Source organism: Schistocerca serialis, chromosome 4, assembly GCF_023864345.2.
Source record: "Schistocerca serialis cubense isolate TAMUIC-IGC-003099 chromosome 4, iqSchSeri2.2, whole genome shotgun sequence".
Classification (NCBI taxonomy): domain Eukaryota; kingdom Metazoa; phylum Arthropoda; class Insecta; order Orthoptera; family Acrididae; genus Schistocerca; species Schistocerca serialis.
Window position 1 is genome coordinate 89747058 of NC_064641.1, and position 14501 is coordinate 89761558.

Genomic DNA, 14501 nt, shown 5'->3' on the forward strand with positions numbered 1-14501 from the left:
AACCCAGTTCTGGGCAGGGAGGGGAGGGCAGAAAGGTGGAAGGAGTATATAGAGGGTCTATACAAGGGCGATGTACTTGAGGACAATATTATGGAAATGGAAGAGGATGTAGATGAAGATGAAATGGGAGATACGATACTGCGTGAAGAGTTTGACAGAGCACTGAAAGACCTGAGTCGAAACAAGGCCCCCGGAGTAGACAATATTCCATTGGAACTACTGACGGCCATGGGAGAGCCAGTCCTGACAAAACTCTACCATCTGGTGAGCAAGATGTATGAAACAGGCGAAATACCCTCAGACTTCAAGAAGAATATAATAATTCCAATCCCAAAGAAAGCAGGCGTTGACAGATGTGAAAATTACCGAACTATCAGCTTAATAAGTCACAGCTGCAAAATACTAACACGAATTCTTTACAGACGAATGGAAAAACTAGTAGAAGCCAACCTCGGGGAAGATCAGTTTGGATTCCGTAGAAACACTGGAACACGTGAGGCAATACTGACCTTACGACTTATCTTAGAAGAAAGATTAAGGAAAGGCAAACCTACGTTTCTAGCATTTGTAGACTTAGAGAAAGCTTTTGACAATGTTGACTGGAATACTGTCTTTCAAATTCTGAAGGTGGCAGGGGTAAAATACAGGGAGCGAAAGGCTATTTACAATTTGTACAGAAACCAGATGGCAGTTATAAGAGTCGAGGGACATGAAAGGGAAGCAGTGGTTGGGAAGGGAGTAAGACAGGGTTGTAGCCTCTCCCCGATGTTGTTCAATCTGTATATTGAGCAAGCAGTAAAGGAAACAAAAGCAAAATTCGGGGTAGGTATTAAAATTCATGGAGAAGAAATAAAAAATTTGAGGTTCGCCGATGACATTGTAATTCTGTTAGAGACAGCAAAGGACTTGGAAGAGCAGTTGAATGGAATGGACAGTGTCTTGAAAGGAGGATATAAGATGAACATCAACAAAAGCAAAACAAGGATAATGGAATGTAGTCTAATTAAGTCGGGTGATGCTGAGGGAATTAGATTAGGAAATGAGGCACTTAAAGTAGTAAAGGAGTTTTGCTATTTGGGGAGCAAAATAACTGATGATGGTCGAAGTAGAGAGGATATAAAATGTAGGCTGGCAATGGCAAGGAAAGCGTTTCTGAAGAATAGAAATTTGTTAACATCCAGTATTGATTTAAGTGTCAGGAAGTCATTTCTGAAAGTATTCATATGGAGTGTAGCCATGTATGGAAGTGAAACATGGACGATAAATAGTTTGGACAAGAAGAGAATAGAAGCTTTCGAAATGTGGTGCTACAGAAGAATGCGGAAGATTAGATGGGTAGATCACATAACTAATGAGGAAGTATTGAATAGGATTGGGGAGAAGAGAAGTTTGTGGCACAACTTGACCAGAAGAAGGGATCGGTTGGTAGGACATGTTCTGAGGCATCAAGGGATCACCAATTTAGTATTGGAGGGCAGCGTCGAGGGTAAAAATCGTAGAGGGAGACCAAGAGATGAATACACTAAGCAGATTCAGAAGGATGTAGGTTGCAGTAAGTACTGGGAGATGAAAAAGCTTGCACAGGATAGAGTAGCATGGAGAGCTGCATCAAACCAGTCTCAGGACTGAAGACCACAAAAACAACAACTACATAAAGGCCTAAAATCACTTATCTTGGTTCAAAAAGGGGTCCAATACTTAGGAACACACATTTTTAATAAATTGCCAGCAACCATTAAAAACTAGGTTTCAGATAAAGCACGATTTAAACAGAGTTTGGAAGAAACTTCATGGCAGATTAAAACTGTGTGCCCGACCGAGACTCGAACTCGGGACCTTTGCCTTTCGCGGGCAAGTGCTCTACCAACTGAGCTACCGTGCTTCACGCCCGGTTACTCACGGCTTTACTTCTGCCAGTACCTCGTCTCCTACCTTCCAAACTTTACAGAAGCTCTCCTGCGAACCTTGCAGAACTAGCACTCCTGAAAGAAAGGATATTGCGGAGACATGGCTTAGCCACAGCCTGGGGGATGTTTCCAGAATGAGATTTTTACTCTGCAGCGGAGTGTGCGCTGATATGAAACTTCCTGGCAGATTAAAACTGTGTGCCCGACCGAGACTCGAACTCGGGACCTTTGCCTTTCGCGGGCAAGTGCTCTACCAACTGAGCTACCGTGCTTCGGTAGCTCAGTTGGTAGAGCACTTGCCCGCGAAAGGCAAAGGTCCCGAGTTCGAGTCTCGGTCGGGCACACAGTTTTAATCTGCCAGGAAGTTTCATATCAGCGCACACTCCGCTGCAGAGTGAAAATCTCATTCTGGAAACATCCCCCAGGCTGTGGCTAAGCCATGTCTCCGCAATATCCTTTCTTTCAGGAGTGCTAGTTCTGCAAGGTTCGCAGGAGAGCTACTGTAAAGTTTGGAAGGTAGGAGACGAGGTACTGGCTGAAGTAAAGCTGTGAGTACCGGGCGTGAGTCGTGCATCGGTAGCTCAGTTGGTAGAGCAATTGCCCGCGAAAGGCAAAGGTCCCGAGTTCGAGTCTCGGTCGGGCACACAGTTTGAATCTGCCAGGAAGTTTCATATCAGCGCACACTCCGCTGCAGAGTGAAAATCTCATTCTGGAAACATCCCCCAGGCTGTGGCTAAGCCATGTCTCCGCAATATCCTTTCTTTCAGGAGTGCTAGTTCTGCAAGGTTCGCAGGAGAGCTTCTGTAAAGTTTGGAAGGTAGGAGACGAGGTACTGGCAGAAGTAAAGCTGTGAGTACCGGGCGTGAGTCGTGCTTCGGTAGCTCAGTTGGTAGAGCACTTGCCCGCGAAAGGCAAAGGTCCCGAGTTAGAGTCTCGGTCGGGCACACAGTTTTAATCTGCCAGGAAGTTTCATATCAGCGCACACTCCGCTGCAGAGTGAAAATCTCATTCTGGAAACATCCCCCAGGCTGTGGCTAAGCCATGTCTCCGCAATATCCTTTCTTTCAGGAGTACTAGTTCTGCAAGGTTCGCAGGAGAGCTACTGTAAAGTTTGGAAGGTCGGAGACGAGGTACTGGCAGAAGTAAAGCTGTGAGTACCGGGCGTGAGTCGTGTTTCGGTAGCTCAGTTGGTGGAGCACTTGCACGCGAAAGACAAAGGTCCCGAGTTCGTGTCTCGGTCGGACACACAGTTTTAATCTGCCAGGAAGTTTAACATCAGCGCACACTCCGCTGCAGAGTGAAAATCTCATTCGGGAAACATCCCCCAGGCTGTGGCTAAGCCATGTCTCCGCAATATCCTTTCTTTCAGGAGTGCTAGTTCTGCAAGGTTCGCAGGAGAGCTTCTGTAAAGTTTGGAAGGTAGGAGACGAGGTACTGGCAGAAGTAAAGCTGTGAGTACCGGGCGTGAGTCGTTCTTCAGTAGCTCAGTTGGCAGAGCACTTGCCCGCGAAAGGCAAAGGTCCCGAGTTCGAGGCTCGGTCGGGCACACAGTTTTAATCTGCCAGGAAGTTTCATATCAGCGCACACTCCGCTGCAGAGAGAAAATCTCATTCTGGAAACATCCCCCAGGCTGTGGCTAAGCCATGTCTCCGCAATATCCTTTCTTTCAGGAGTGCTAGTTCTGCAAGGTTAGCAGGAGAGCTTCTGTAATGTTTGGAAGGTAGGAGACGAGGTACTGGCAGAATTAAAGCTGTGAGTACCGGGCGTGAGTCGTGCTTCGTCACCTCAGTTGGTAGAGCACTTGCCAGCAAAAGGCAAAGGTCCCGAGTTCGAGTCTCGGTCGGGCACACAGTTTTAATCTTCCAGGAAGTTTCATATCAGCGCACACTCCGCTGCAGAATGAAAATCTCATTCTGGAAACATCCCCCAGGCTGTGGCTAAGCCATGTCTCCGCAATATCCTTTCTTTCAGGAGTGCTAGTTCTGCAAGGTTCGCAGGAGTGCTTTTGTAAAGTTTGGAAGGTAGGAGACGAGTTACTGGCAGAAGGAAAGCTGTGAGTACCGGGCGTGAAGCACGGTAGCTCAGTTGGTAGAGCACTTCCCCCCGAAAGGCAAAGGTCCCGAGTTCGAGACTCGGTCGGGCACACAGTTTTAATCTGCCAGGGAGTTTCATATCAGCGCACACTCCGCTGCAGAGTGAAAATCTCATTCTGGAAACATCCCCCAGGCTGTGGCTAAGCCATGTCTCCGCAATATTCTTGCTTTCAGGAGTGCTAGTTCTGCAAGGTTCGCAGGAGAGCTTCTGTAAAGTTTGGAAGGTAGGAGACGAGGTACTGGCAGAAGTAAAGCTGTGAGTACCGGGCGTGAGTCGTGCTTCGGTAGCTCAGTTGGTAGAGCACTTGCCCGCGAAAGGCAAAGGTCCCGAGTTAGAGTATCGGTCTGGCACACAGTTTTAATCTGCCAGGAAGTATCATATCAGCGCACACTCCGCTGCAGAGTGAAAATCTCATTCTGGAAACATCCCCCAGGCTGTGGCTAAGCCATGTCTCCGCAATATCCTTTCTTTCAGGAGTGCTAGTTCTGCAAGGTTCGCAGGAGAGCTTCTGTAAAGTTTGGAATGTAGGAGACGAGGTACTGGCAGAAGTAAAGCTGTGAGTACCGGGCGTGAGTCGTGCTTCGGTAGCTCAGTTGGTAGAGCACTTGCCCGCGAAAGGCAAAGGTCCCGAGTTCGAGTCTCGGTCGGGCACACAGTTTTAATCTGCCAGGAAGTTTCATATCAGCGCACACACCGCTACAGAGTGAAAATCTCATTCTGGAAACATCCCCCAGGCTGTGGCTAAGCCATGTCTCCGCAATATCCTTTCTTTCAGGAGTGCTAGTTCTGCAAGGTTCGCAGGAGAGCATCTGTAAAGTTTGGAAGGTAGGAGACGAGGTACTGGCAGAAGTAAAGCTGTGAGTACCGGGCGTGAGTCGTGCTTCGGTAGCTCAGTTGGTAGAGCACTTGCCCGCGAAAGGCAAAGGTCCCGAGTTCGAGTCTCGGTCGGGCACAGAGTTTTAATCTGCCAGGAAGGTTCATATCAGCGCACACTCCGCTGCAGAGTGAAAATCTCATTCTGGAAACATCCCCCAGGCTGTGGCTAAGCCATGTCTCCGCAATATCCTTTCTTTCAGGAGTGCTAGTTCTGCAAGGTTCGCAGGAGAGCTTCTGTAAAGTTTGGAAGGTAGGAGACGAAATACTGGCAGAAGTAAAGCTGTGAGTACCGGGCGTGAGTCGTGCTTCGGTAGCTCAGTTGGTAGAACACTTGCCCGCGAAAGGCAACGGTCCCGAGTTCGAGTCTCGGTCGGGCACACAGTTTTAATCTGCCAGGAAGATTCATATCAGCGCACACTCCGCTGCAGAATGAAAATCTCATTCTGGAAACATCGCCCAGGCTGTGGCTAAGCCATGTCTCCGCAATATCCTTTCTTTCAGGAGTGCTAGTTCTGCAAGGTTCGCAGGAGAGCTTCTGTAAAGTTTGGAAGGTAGGAGACGAGGTACTGGCAGAAGTAAAGCTGTGAGTACCAGGCGTGAGTCGTGCTTCGGTAGCTCAGTTGGTAGAGCACTTGCCCGCGAAAGGCAAAGGTCCCGAGTTCGAGTATCGGTCGGGCACACAGTTTTAATCTGCCAGGAAGTATCATATCAGCGCACACTCCGCTGCAGAGTGAAAATCTCATTCTGGAAACATCCCCCAGGCTGTGGCTAAGCCATGTCTCCGCAATATCCTTTCTTTCAGGAGTGCTAGTTCTGCAAGTTTCGCAGGAGAGCTTCTGTAAAGTTTGGAAGGTAGGAGACGAGGTACTGGCAGAAGTAAAGCTGTGAGTACCGGGCGTGAGTCGTGCTTCGGTAGCTCAGCTGGTAGAGCACCTGCCCGCGAAAGGCAAAAGTCCCGAGTTCGAGTCTCGGTCGGGCACACAGTTTTAATCTGCCAGGAAGTTTCATTTCAGCGCACACTCCGCTGCAGAGTGAAAATCTCATTCTGGAAACCTCCCCCAGGCTGTGGCTAAGCCATGTCTCCGCAATATCCTTTCTTTCAGGAGTGCTAGTTCTGCAAGGTTCGCAGGAGAGCATCTGTAAAGTTTGGAAGGTAGGAGACGAGGTACTGGCAGAAGTAAAGCTGTGAGTACCGGGCGTGAGTCGTGCTTCGGTAGCTCAGTTGGTAGAACACTTGCCCGCGAAAGGCAAAGGTCCCGAGTTCGAGTCTCGGTCGGGCACACAGTTTTAATCTGCCAGGAAGTTTCATATCAGCGCACACTCCGCTGCAGAGTGAAAATCTCATTCTGGAAACATTCCCCAGGCTGTGGCTAAGCCATGTCTCCGCAATATCCTTTCTTTCAGGAGTGCTAGTTCTGCAAGGTTCGCAGGAGAGCTTCTGTAAAGTTTGGAAGGTAGGAGACAAGGTACAGGCAGAAGTAAAGCTGTGAGTACCGGGCGTGAGTAGTGCTTCGGTAGCTAAGTTGGTAGAGCACTTGCCCGCGAAAGGCAAAGGTCCCGAGTTCGAGTCTCGGTCGGGCACACAGTTTTAATCTGCCAGGGGGTTTCATATCAGCGCACACTCCGCTGCAGAGTGAAAATCTCATTCTCGAAACATCCCCCAGGCTGTGGCTAAGCCATGTCTCCGCAATATCCTTGCTTTCAGGAGTGCTAGTTCTGCAAGGTTCGCAGGAGAGCTTCTGTAAAGTTTGGAAGGTAGGAGACGAGGTACTGGCAGAAGTAAAGCTGTGAGTACTGGGCGTGAGTCGTGCTTCGGTAGCTCAGTTGGTAGAGCACTTGCCCGCGAAAGGCAAAGGTCCCGAGTTCGAGTCTTGGTCGGGCACACAGTTTTAATCTGCCAGGAAGTATCATATCAGCGCACACTCCGCTGCAGAGTGAAAATCTCATTCTGGAAACATCCCCCAGGCTGTGGCTAAGCCATGTCTCCGCAATATCCTTTCTTTCAGGAGTGCTAGTTCTGCAAGGTTCGCAGGAGAGCTTCTGTAAAGTTTGGAAGGTAGGAGACGAGGTACTGGCAGAAGTAAAGCTGTGAGTACCGGGCGTGAGTCGTGCTTCGGTAGCTCAGCTGGTAGAGCACCTGCCCGCGAAAGGCAAAAGTCCCGAGTTCGAGTCTCGGTCGGGCACACAGTTTTAATCTGCCAGGAAGTTTCATTTCAGCGCACACTCCGCTGCAGAGTGAAAATCTCATTCTGGAAACATCCCCCAGGCTGTGGCTAAGCCATGTCTCCGCAATATCCTTTCTTTCAGGAGTGCTAGTTCTGCAAGGTTCGCAGGAGAGCATCTGTAAAGTTTGGAAGGTAGGAGACGAGGTACTGGCAGAAGTAAAGCTGTGAGTACCGGGCGTGAGTCGTGCTTCGGTAGCTCAGTTGGTAGAACACTTGCCCGCGAAAGGCAAAGGTCCCGAGTTCGAGTCTCGGTCGGGCACACAGTTTTAATCTGCCAGGAAGTTTCATATCAGCGCACACTCCGCTGCAGAGTGAAAATCTCATTCTGGAAACATTCCCCAGGCTGTGGCTAAGCCATGTCTCCGCAATATCCTTTCTTTCAGGAGTGCTAGTTCTGCAAGGTTCGCAGGAGAGCTTCTGTAAAGTTTGGAAGGTAGGAGACAAGGTACAGGCAGAAGTAAAGCTGTGAGTACCGGGCGTGAGTAGTGCTTCGGTAGCTAAGTTGGTAGAGCACTTGCCCGCGAAAGGCAAAGGTCCCGAGTTCGAGTCTCGGTCGGGCACACAGTTTTAATCTGCCAGGGGGTTTCATATCAGCGCACACTCCGCTGCAGAGTGAAAATCTCATTCTCGAAACATCCCCCAGGCTGTGGCTAAGCCATGTCTCCGCAATATCCTTGCTTTCAGGAGTGCTAGTTCTGCAAGGTTCGCAGGAGAGCTTCTGTAAAGTTTGGAAGGTAGGAGACGAGGTACTGGCAGAAGTAAAGCTGTGAGTACCGGGCGTGAGTCGTGCTTCGGTAGCTCAGTTGGTAGAGCACTTGCCCGCGAAAGGCAAAGGTCCCGAGTTCGAGTCTTGGTCGGGCACACAGTTTTAATCTGCCAGGAAGTTTCATATCAGCGCACACTCCGCTGCAGAGTGAAAATCTCATTCTGGAAACATCCCCCAGGCTGTGGCTAAGCCATGTCTCCGCAATATCCTTTCTTTCAGGAGTGCTAGTTCTGCAAGGTTCGCAGGAGAGCTTCTGTAAAGTTTGGAAGGTAGGAGACGAGGTACTGCAAGAGTAAAGCTGTGAGTACCGGGCGTGAGTTGTGCCTCGGTAGCTGGCAAAGCTCCCGAGTTCGAGTCTCGGTCGGGCACACAGTTTTAATCTGCCAGGAAGTTTTATATCAGCGCACACTCCGCTGCAGAGTGAAAATCTCATTCTGGAAACATCCCCCAGGCTGTGGCTAAGCCATGTCTCCGCAATATCCTTTCTTTCAGGAGTGCTAGTTCTGCAAGGTTCGCAGGAGAGCTTCTGTAAAGTTTGGAAGGTAGGAGACGAGGTACTGGCAGAAGTAAAGCTGTGAGTACCGGCCGTGAGTCGTGCTTCAGTAGCTCAGTTGGTAGAGCACTCTCCCGCGAAAGGCAAAGGTCCCGAGTTCGAGTCTCGGTCGGGCACACAGTTTTAATCTGCCAGGAAGTTTCATATCAGCGCACACTCCGCTGCAGAGTGAAAATCTCATTCTGGAAACATCCCCCAGGCTGTGGCTAAGCCATGTCTCCGCAATATCCTTTCTTTCAGGAGTGCTAGTTCTGCAAGGTTCGCAGGAGAGCTTCTGTAGAGTTTGGAGGGTAGGAGACGAGGTACTGGCAGAAGTAAAGCTGTGAGTACCGGGCGCGAGTCGTGCTTCGGTAGCTCAGTTGGTAGAGCACTTGACGGGGAAAGGCAAAGGTCCCGAGTTCGAGTCTCGGTCGGGCACACAGTTTTAATCTGCCAGGAAGTTTCATATCAGCGCACACTCCGCTGCAGAGTGAAAATCTCATTCTAGAGTTTGGAAGACTTTTTGATAGGCCACTCTTTCTACTCCAGAGATGAATATCTTAACAGAGGTCGTTATGCAGCTTAAGTAAAAATATCTGTTAGATTTCAGTTTTGACAACACTTGGTCACAACAGTCAAGATTAGGTATTTTGTGTATTATAAATTTATTAATAGTGTATGACAGTGTTTCAGTCTGTCAGTGTGTTAAATCTGTAAATATTAGCTGTTCCAGTTTAATGCAATGTATTAGCTTAATTTCGACTATCTCCTGAGAAATCATCAGGGTAGGAAGTATTATATTCAAATGTTTTATGTTTTTATGTCATACTTTCTGACATGTTCCACACCCACGAGAATCATATCACTTTTTGGGGCTGTGGAACGAAAACTGAATCTAATCTAATCTAAAGCGGGGCAGAATGCCGCAACTCTGGTATATAATACAGGCGTAAGCAGTGCTGCCAGACCGTGACTTTTGAGACGCGCCGCTGGTGCTGGGTGTGTCGCCCTTGCCGACCTGCGGACACTCCCTGTGGCAACCGCAGGTCATGGAAACGAAACGGCAAAAGGAGGTCCTGCCATCAATTACTTTCTCTCTGAGGATAGCAATTTCCGAGTGACACCCCTTTCGCCTTTCAGTATCACGTACCGGATACAGTACAGTTGACGAAAAAACGGGGTAATTTCTGTTCATTCTTCAGTACATAGAGCTGGAAAGGGAATGCACTTAAAGATCCGGAGCCATCTCAAATGGGGCAACGTAATAAATTCAGCCGTGAGGGAGATTCAAATGGCTCTAAGCAGTATGCGACTGAACATCTGAGATCATCAGTCCCCTAGACTTAGAACTACGTAAACCTCAACAACCTAAGGACATCACACACATTCATGCCCGAGGCAGAATTCGAACCTGCGACCGTAGCAGCCGCGTGGTGCCGGACTGAAGCACCTAGAACCGCGCGGCCACAGCGGTCGGCCGTGAGGGAGGCTGATACCAAGCTGTAGAGAATCGGAAAATCTCTAACGAACTAATGATGGACACCGTCTAAAAATACTCTTGTCCAACGAAGTCTTGACTATTGCCTTTTGTTGTGGAACCCGCGCAAAGACGCATTAAGGCGCCGACGATATTCAGAGAAGATCTGCACGATTCGTCATGTAATTAATATAAGCGCCAGGAGAGCGTCATAGATATTTCCCAACAAAAGCCTGTAATGGTACTTGAATTACGCTACCATTACGGCACCTCACCTGAACCTCACGATACCAGCTATATTCTACTGTGTTTCCGTTAACTACTTAACATATTTCTGAGACAACATTCAGACTTGATTTAATTTGTGATACATCGATATGTTTATATAGCAATGATATTATTCTTATGTGTATTCTTTCTTTTGTCACTACGATCTTTGACGTACTTGTAACTCTGATTTTTGGGCGCGTAAGCGATTATTAGTTAGTTGTTAGAGAGTCGGACCTTGAAAAAGTCAAGCCCGACCACTGCACGTACTCCAAACAAACACAGCTACACATACACTAGACTTTCGTATTTATTAAGACACAGAGGAATTAGAGACATTGGCTGCGAGTGGACATAGATTGAAATCAGTAGGGAAAGTTGAAAATTTGTGCTGGACCACTAAGCCATTCGGACGCAGTGGTCATTGCAATTCTGGGATTCGCTATGCACCCCTACCAGGTCACCTGGTATCTGCCTAGTATGTCCTTGACACCAAAACATTTACAATCAAATGAACAATGAACACCCTCAGCTGCTTACAGGCGGTGACATACGTCAACGTCTACGAACCGTGACTATACCCAGATTTTCACCTCTTCATCCGAAGCAAACCGACGGCGACGAATGTCTTTCTTCATCGGTCCAAAAAACGAGGGGGGGGAGGGGGGGGAGGCAAGGATGTTTCGACTACCCTGCCGAAGTTTCGCTAGGAAGTCCTTACACATCCTTACTACAGTCCCTGACTCACCCCAACCCATTCCCATATTTATGGAGCTCTGAAGACAGACATACGTGTCCATCCATTTGCTTCGGACGCCTTGATACAATCATGGTTCCGTAGGCAACTACAAACATTTTTACATGAAAGCACTGATCGCTTTGTCTCACACTGGGACAAATAATAAAGTCTTTACTTACTTTTTATGCATGTATCTCGTTTTCATTTGACTGTCATATTTTTAGAACAATTTATGTACAATCTGGGCAGTTAAGCCAATCCGTCTAGTACTTTGAAACACAAGGGGGTCTTTTTACCATGGAAGGTGTGATACTTGTAAATCAACTGAGTGTCTTTAGTGTCTTAACGTTTACTTGTCTTGAAAATGGAAATCTGTGTTGGTTTCAAATAGCTCCTATTTAAAGATGTATTTAACTTGTAACTGGTTTTTGATACTGCTTCTACTTTATTTGTTTTGACTTACTGATTATTGGTGTGTAGTAGAGAATTAACGTAACAGATAGAACATTAAATACAGTATTGCCAATACTTTCTCGATTTCAACGACTTTAAATTTCAAGAGAATATTTCTTCCAGATCATAATGCACCTTGGAACGTGTTTTCGCATTTGGGAAGAAAATAATTTTCTGGATTAATCTTTGTAATCTGAGAAAAGGAAAGCAGCATATAAAACAGTGAATGCCATTGTTATATTCTGAGCGTCTATAGATTTTACATTATGCTTGTGTTTTTGTATCGACACACAATCGTAAGATGTTACATGTACTTGAAAAACTGTGTCCAGCTATGAACTCTCGCTAATGCTGTGTGAACTATGTGTTTAGTATTATGTTATCTCATGATGGTCCAGAAAGCCAGAAGGCGGTTCATAAATGAGCTTCAGGACATAAGACGTGAATAGCTTTGAAACTATAATTAATGTTAACAAATGGTTTTAAACATGGGAGAAGATACAGACTGTTCATAAATTAACTTCAGGACATAAAACGTTAATAGCTTTGAAACTATAATAAATGTTAACAAATGGTTTTAAACATGGGAGAAGATAACTCATAAGGTTTCTGTACCATCTAGACGTCGCAAGTTTGTAGCAAAATTGAAACTGTAAACCTGATAAAATGTGGACGCCACAGGAGAAAACACATTGCGTGGTCTGGTACATAAAGTCGACGTCCGATACGCAAGTGCAACGGAACTTTCGAAAACGATATGGAAGGCAACCACCGTCCCGACCGACCAAAAATAAGCTCAATGAGTTCCTTCCAGTCGGAATTACATTCACTTCAGTGTCAATACGAACATGTCATCGTAATGGATGACTTGAACATAGACCTGCTAAGAGACACTCCCTCCGCAATAAACCTAAGAAGACTGTTTAGTTGCAATAGCATGAACATTCTTCCATTACAACCTACACACCATACGGCGCACAGTCATACTCTTATAGACGTAATCGCAACGAAACAGACTGACAAAGTAAGAGATGTTGGTCAAACATCGGCCCCTGGCCTCTCAGCACATGATGTAATATTCCTGGCCTACTCTGTGCAGCCCCCAAGGATCAAATCGCGTTACATAACTTGTAGGAATATGAAACGTATTGACCTTGACGCTCTAACAGCCGATTGCTCAGAAATCTCATGGCATCAAATAATCAGAAAACCCACAATCGACTGCAAAATTAATGAACTTGGTGATAAACTCACTGCCCTCTATGACAAACATGCACCTGTGCGCACAATCCGTGTAAGAAAATCTCCTGCTCCCTGGCTGACAGCTGAATTACGTCAAATGGTGACTAATAGGGATGCTGCCCACAGGCGTTTCAAGGCAGATCCGAAACCCGAGCGTTTCGAAGAATATAGAAAGCTACGGAACAGAGTGAAACAATGCATTCGCAACGCGAAAATCAGCCACGCTCGCTCCCTTGTATGCAGCGATCTGACGCCCACGACTCTATGGAAGAATCTCCGTAGCTTGGGGGTCGGAAAGGCAAAATCGGAAACTACTTTTCATGTGTCAGCTAATGAATTAAACGAATTCTTCTCTGCACCTCTGAATACCAGCACAGCTGATAATTACCGTCCACAAGAATCCCCAAACTGGATAACTAACAACGATACCTTCCATCTAAAACATGTAACAACAAATACGGCAAGAAAAGCAATAATGAGAATCTCTTCTGATGCAATAGGCAACGACAGTATCGGTATAACCATGATTAAGAATGTTGCCGATATCTTAGTACCTGTCTTAACTGACATATTTAATTTTTCCCTCGTGAACGGAATATATCCCACTGCATGGAAAAGAAGCCTAATTCGACCCATCCCTAAGATCGAAAACCCGCAACTGCCTAGTGATTACCGACCAATTAGCATACTGCCTGCTGTTTCCAAAGCACTTGAATATATTGTTCATGACCAAATCACTGAACACCTGCATGAATTCATCCTATATGACAAATTTCAATCCGGTTTCCATAAACATCACAGCACAAACACTGCTCTAATTAAAGTAACTGATGACCTGAAATATGCCATCGACAATCGAAAGGCAACAATATTGACGCTACTGGACTTCAGCAAAGCTTTTGACACTGTTAACTTTGACATATTGCTCAGAAAAATGCAACAGCTTAATTTCTCTGACAGTGCAATGAGATGGTTTGAAAGCTACTTAAAAGACAGACAGCAATGTGTTGTCTGCGTAAATGAAAAATCTTCCTGGAAACATGTTTCCTCGGGAGTGCCACAAGGATCAGTCTTAGGACCACTTTTGTTTTCTTTATATGTCAACGATATTTCGTCGGTTCTGTCCTCCTGTAAATATCATTTCTATGCCGACGACCTCCAGCTCTACCTAAGCGTCAGACCTGAAGATGTAAACACTGCAATCGCTCAGATGAATGATGATCTGTCTTCAGTAGAGAGATGGGCGAAAAACCTGGGGCTTAAACTAAATGCAAAAAAGACGCAAGTAATCTTAATAGCCCATCAGAAATTAATAAGTTCAGATTTCCGCGAACGGCTACCTCCTATTCTGCTCGACGGTACTCCAATACCATATCAGAAAACAGTGAAGAACTTGGGTGTAACTTTGGATGAGCATCTCAACTGGGCGGAGAATACAGTCGCAGTGTGCCGAAAGACGTCTGCTTGTCTCTATGCTCTCAAAAAGTTTCGGAACATATTTCCACAGGACTTGAAACGCCAGCTCGTGCAAGCACTCGTTCTACCGAACCTCCACTATTGTGATGTGATTCAACAAGGCATGAGTAGTGAAAACAAAAGACGGCTAGAGCTAACCATGAATGCCTGTGTGCGTTACACCTGCAACATTCGCCAATATGATCATGTTAGTGCTTCATACTCCGAGCTAGGGTGGCTGCGGCCGGACAAATTGCGTGACTACCACACTCTATGTCTACTCCACCGACTCCTCATCGCGCAAGCACCCCAGTACCTTGCTTCAGAGATTAAAAACCTGTCATGTCATCATAATCGAAACACGAGGTCACTCTTATTTGGTATCCTAACTGTGCCCACTCACAAAACAAAAACTTTTGCAAACTCCTTCTCAGTTGCCGCTGTCCGCCTCTGGAACAAACTGCCCCT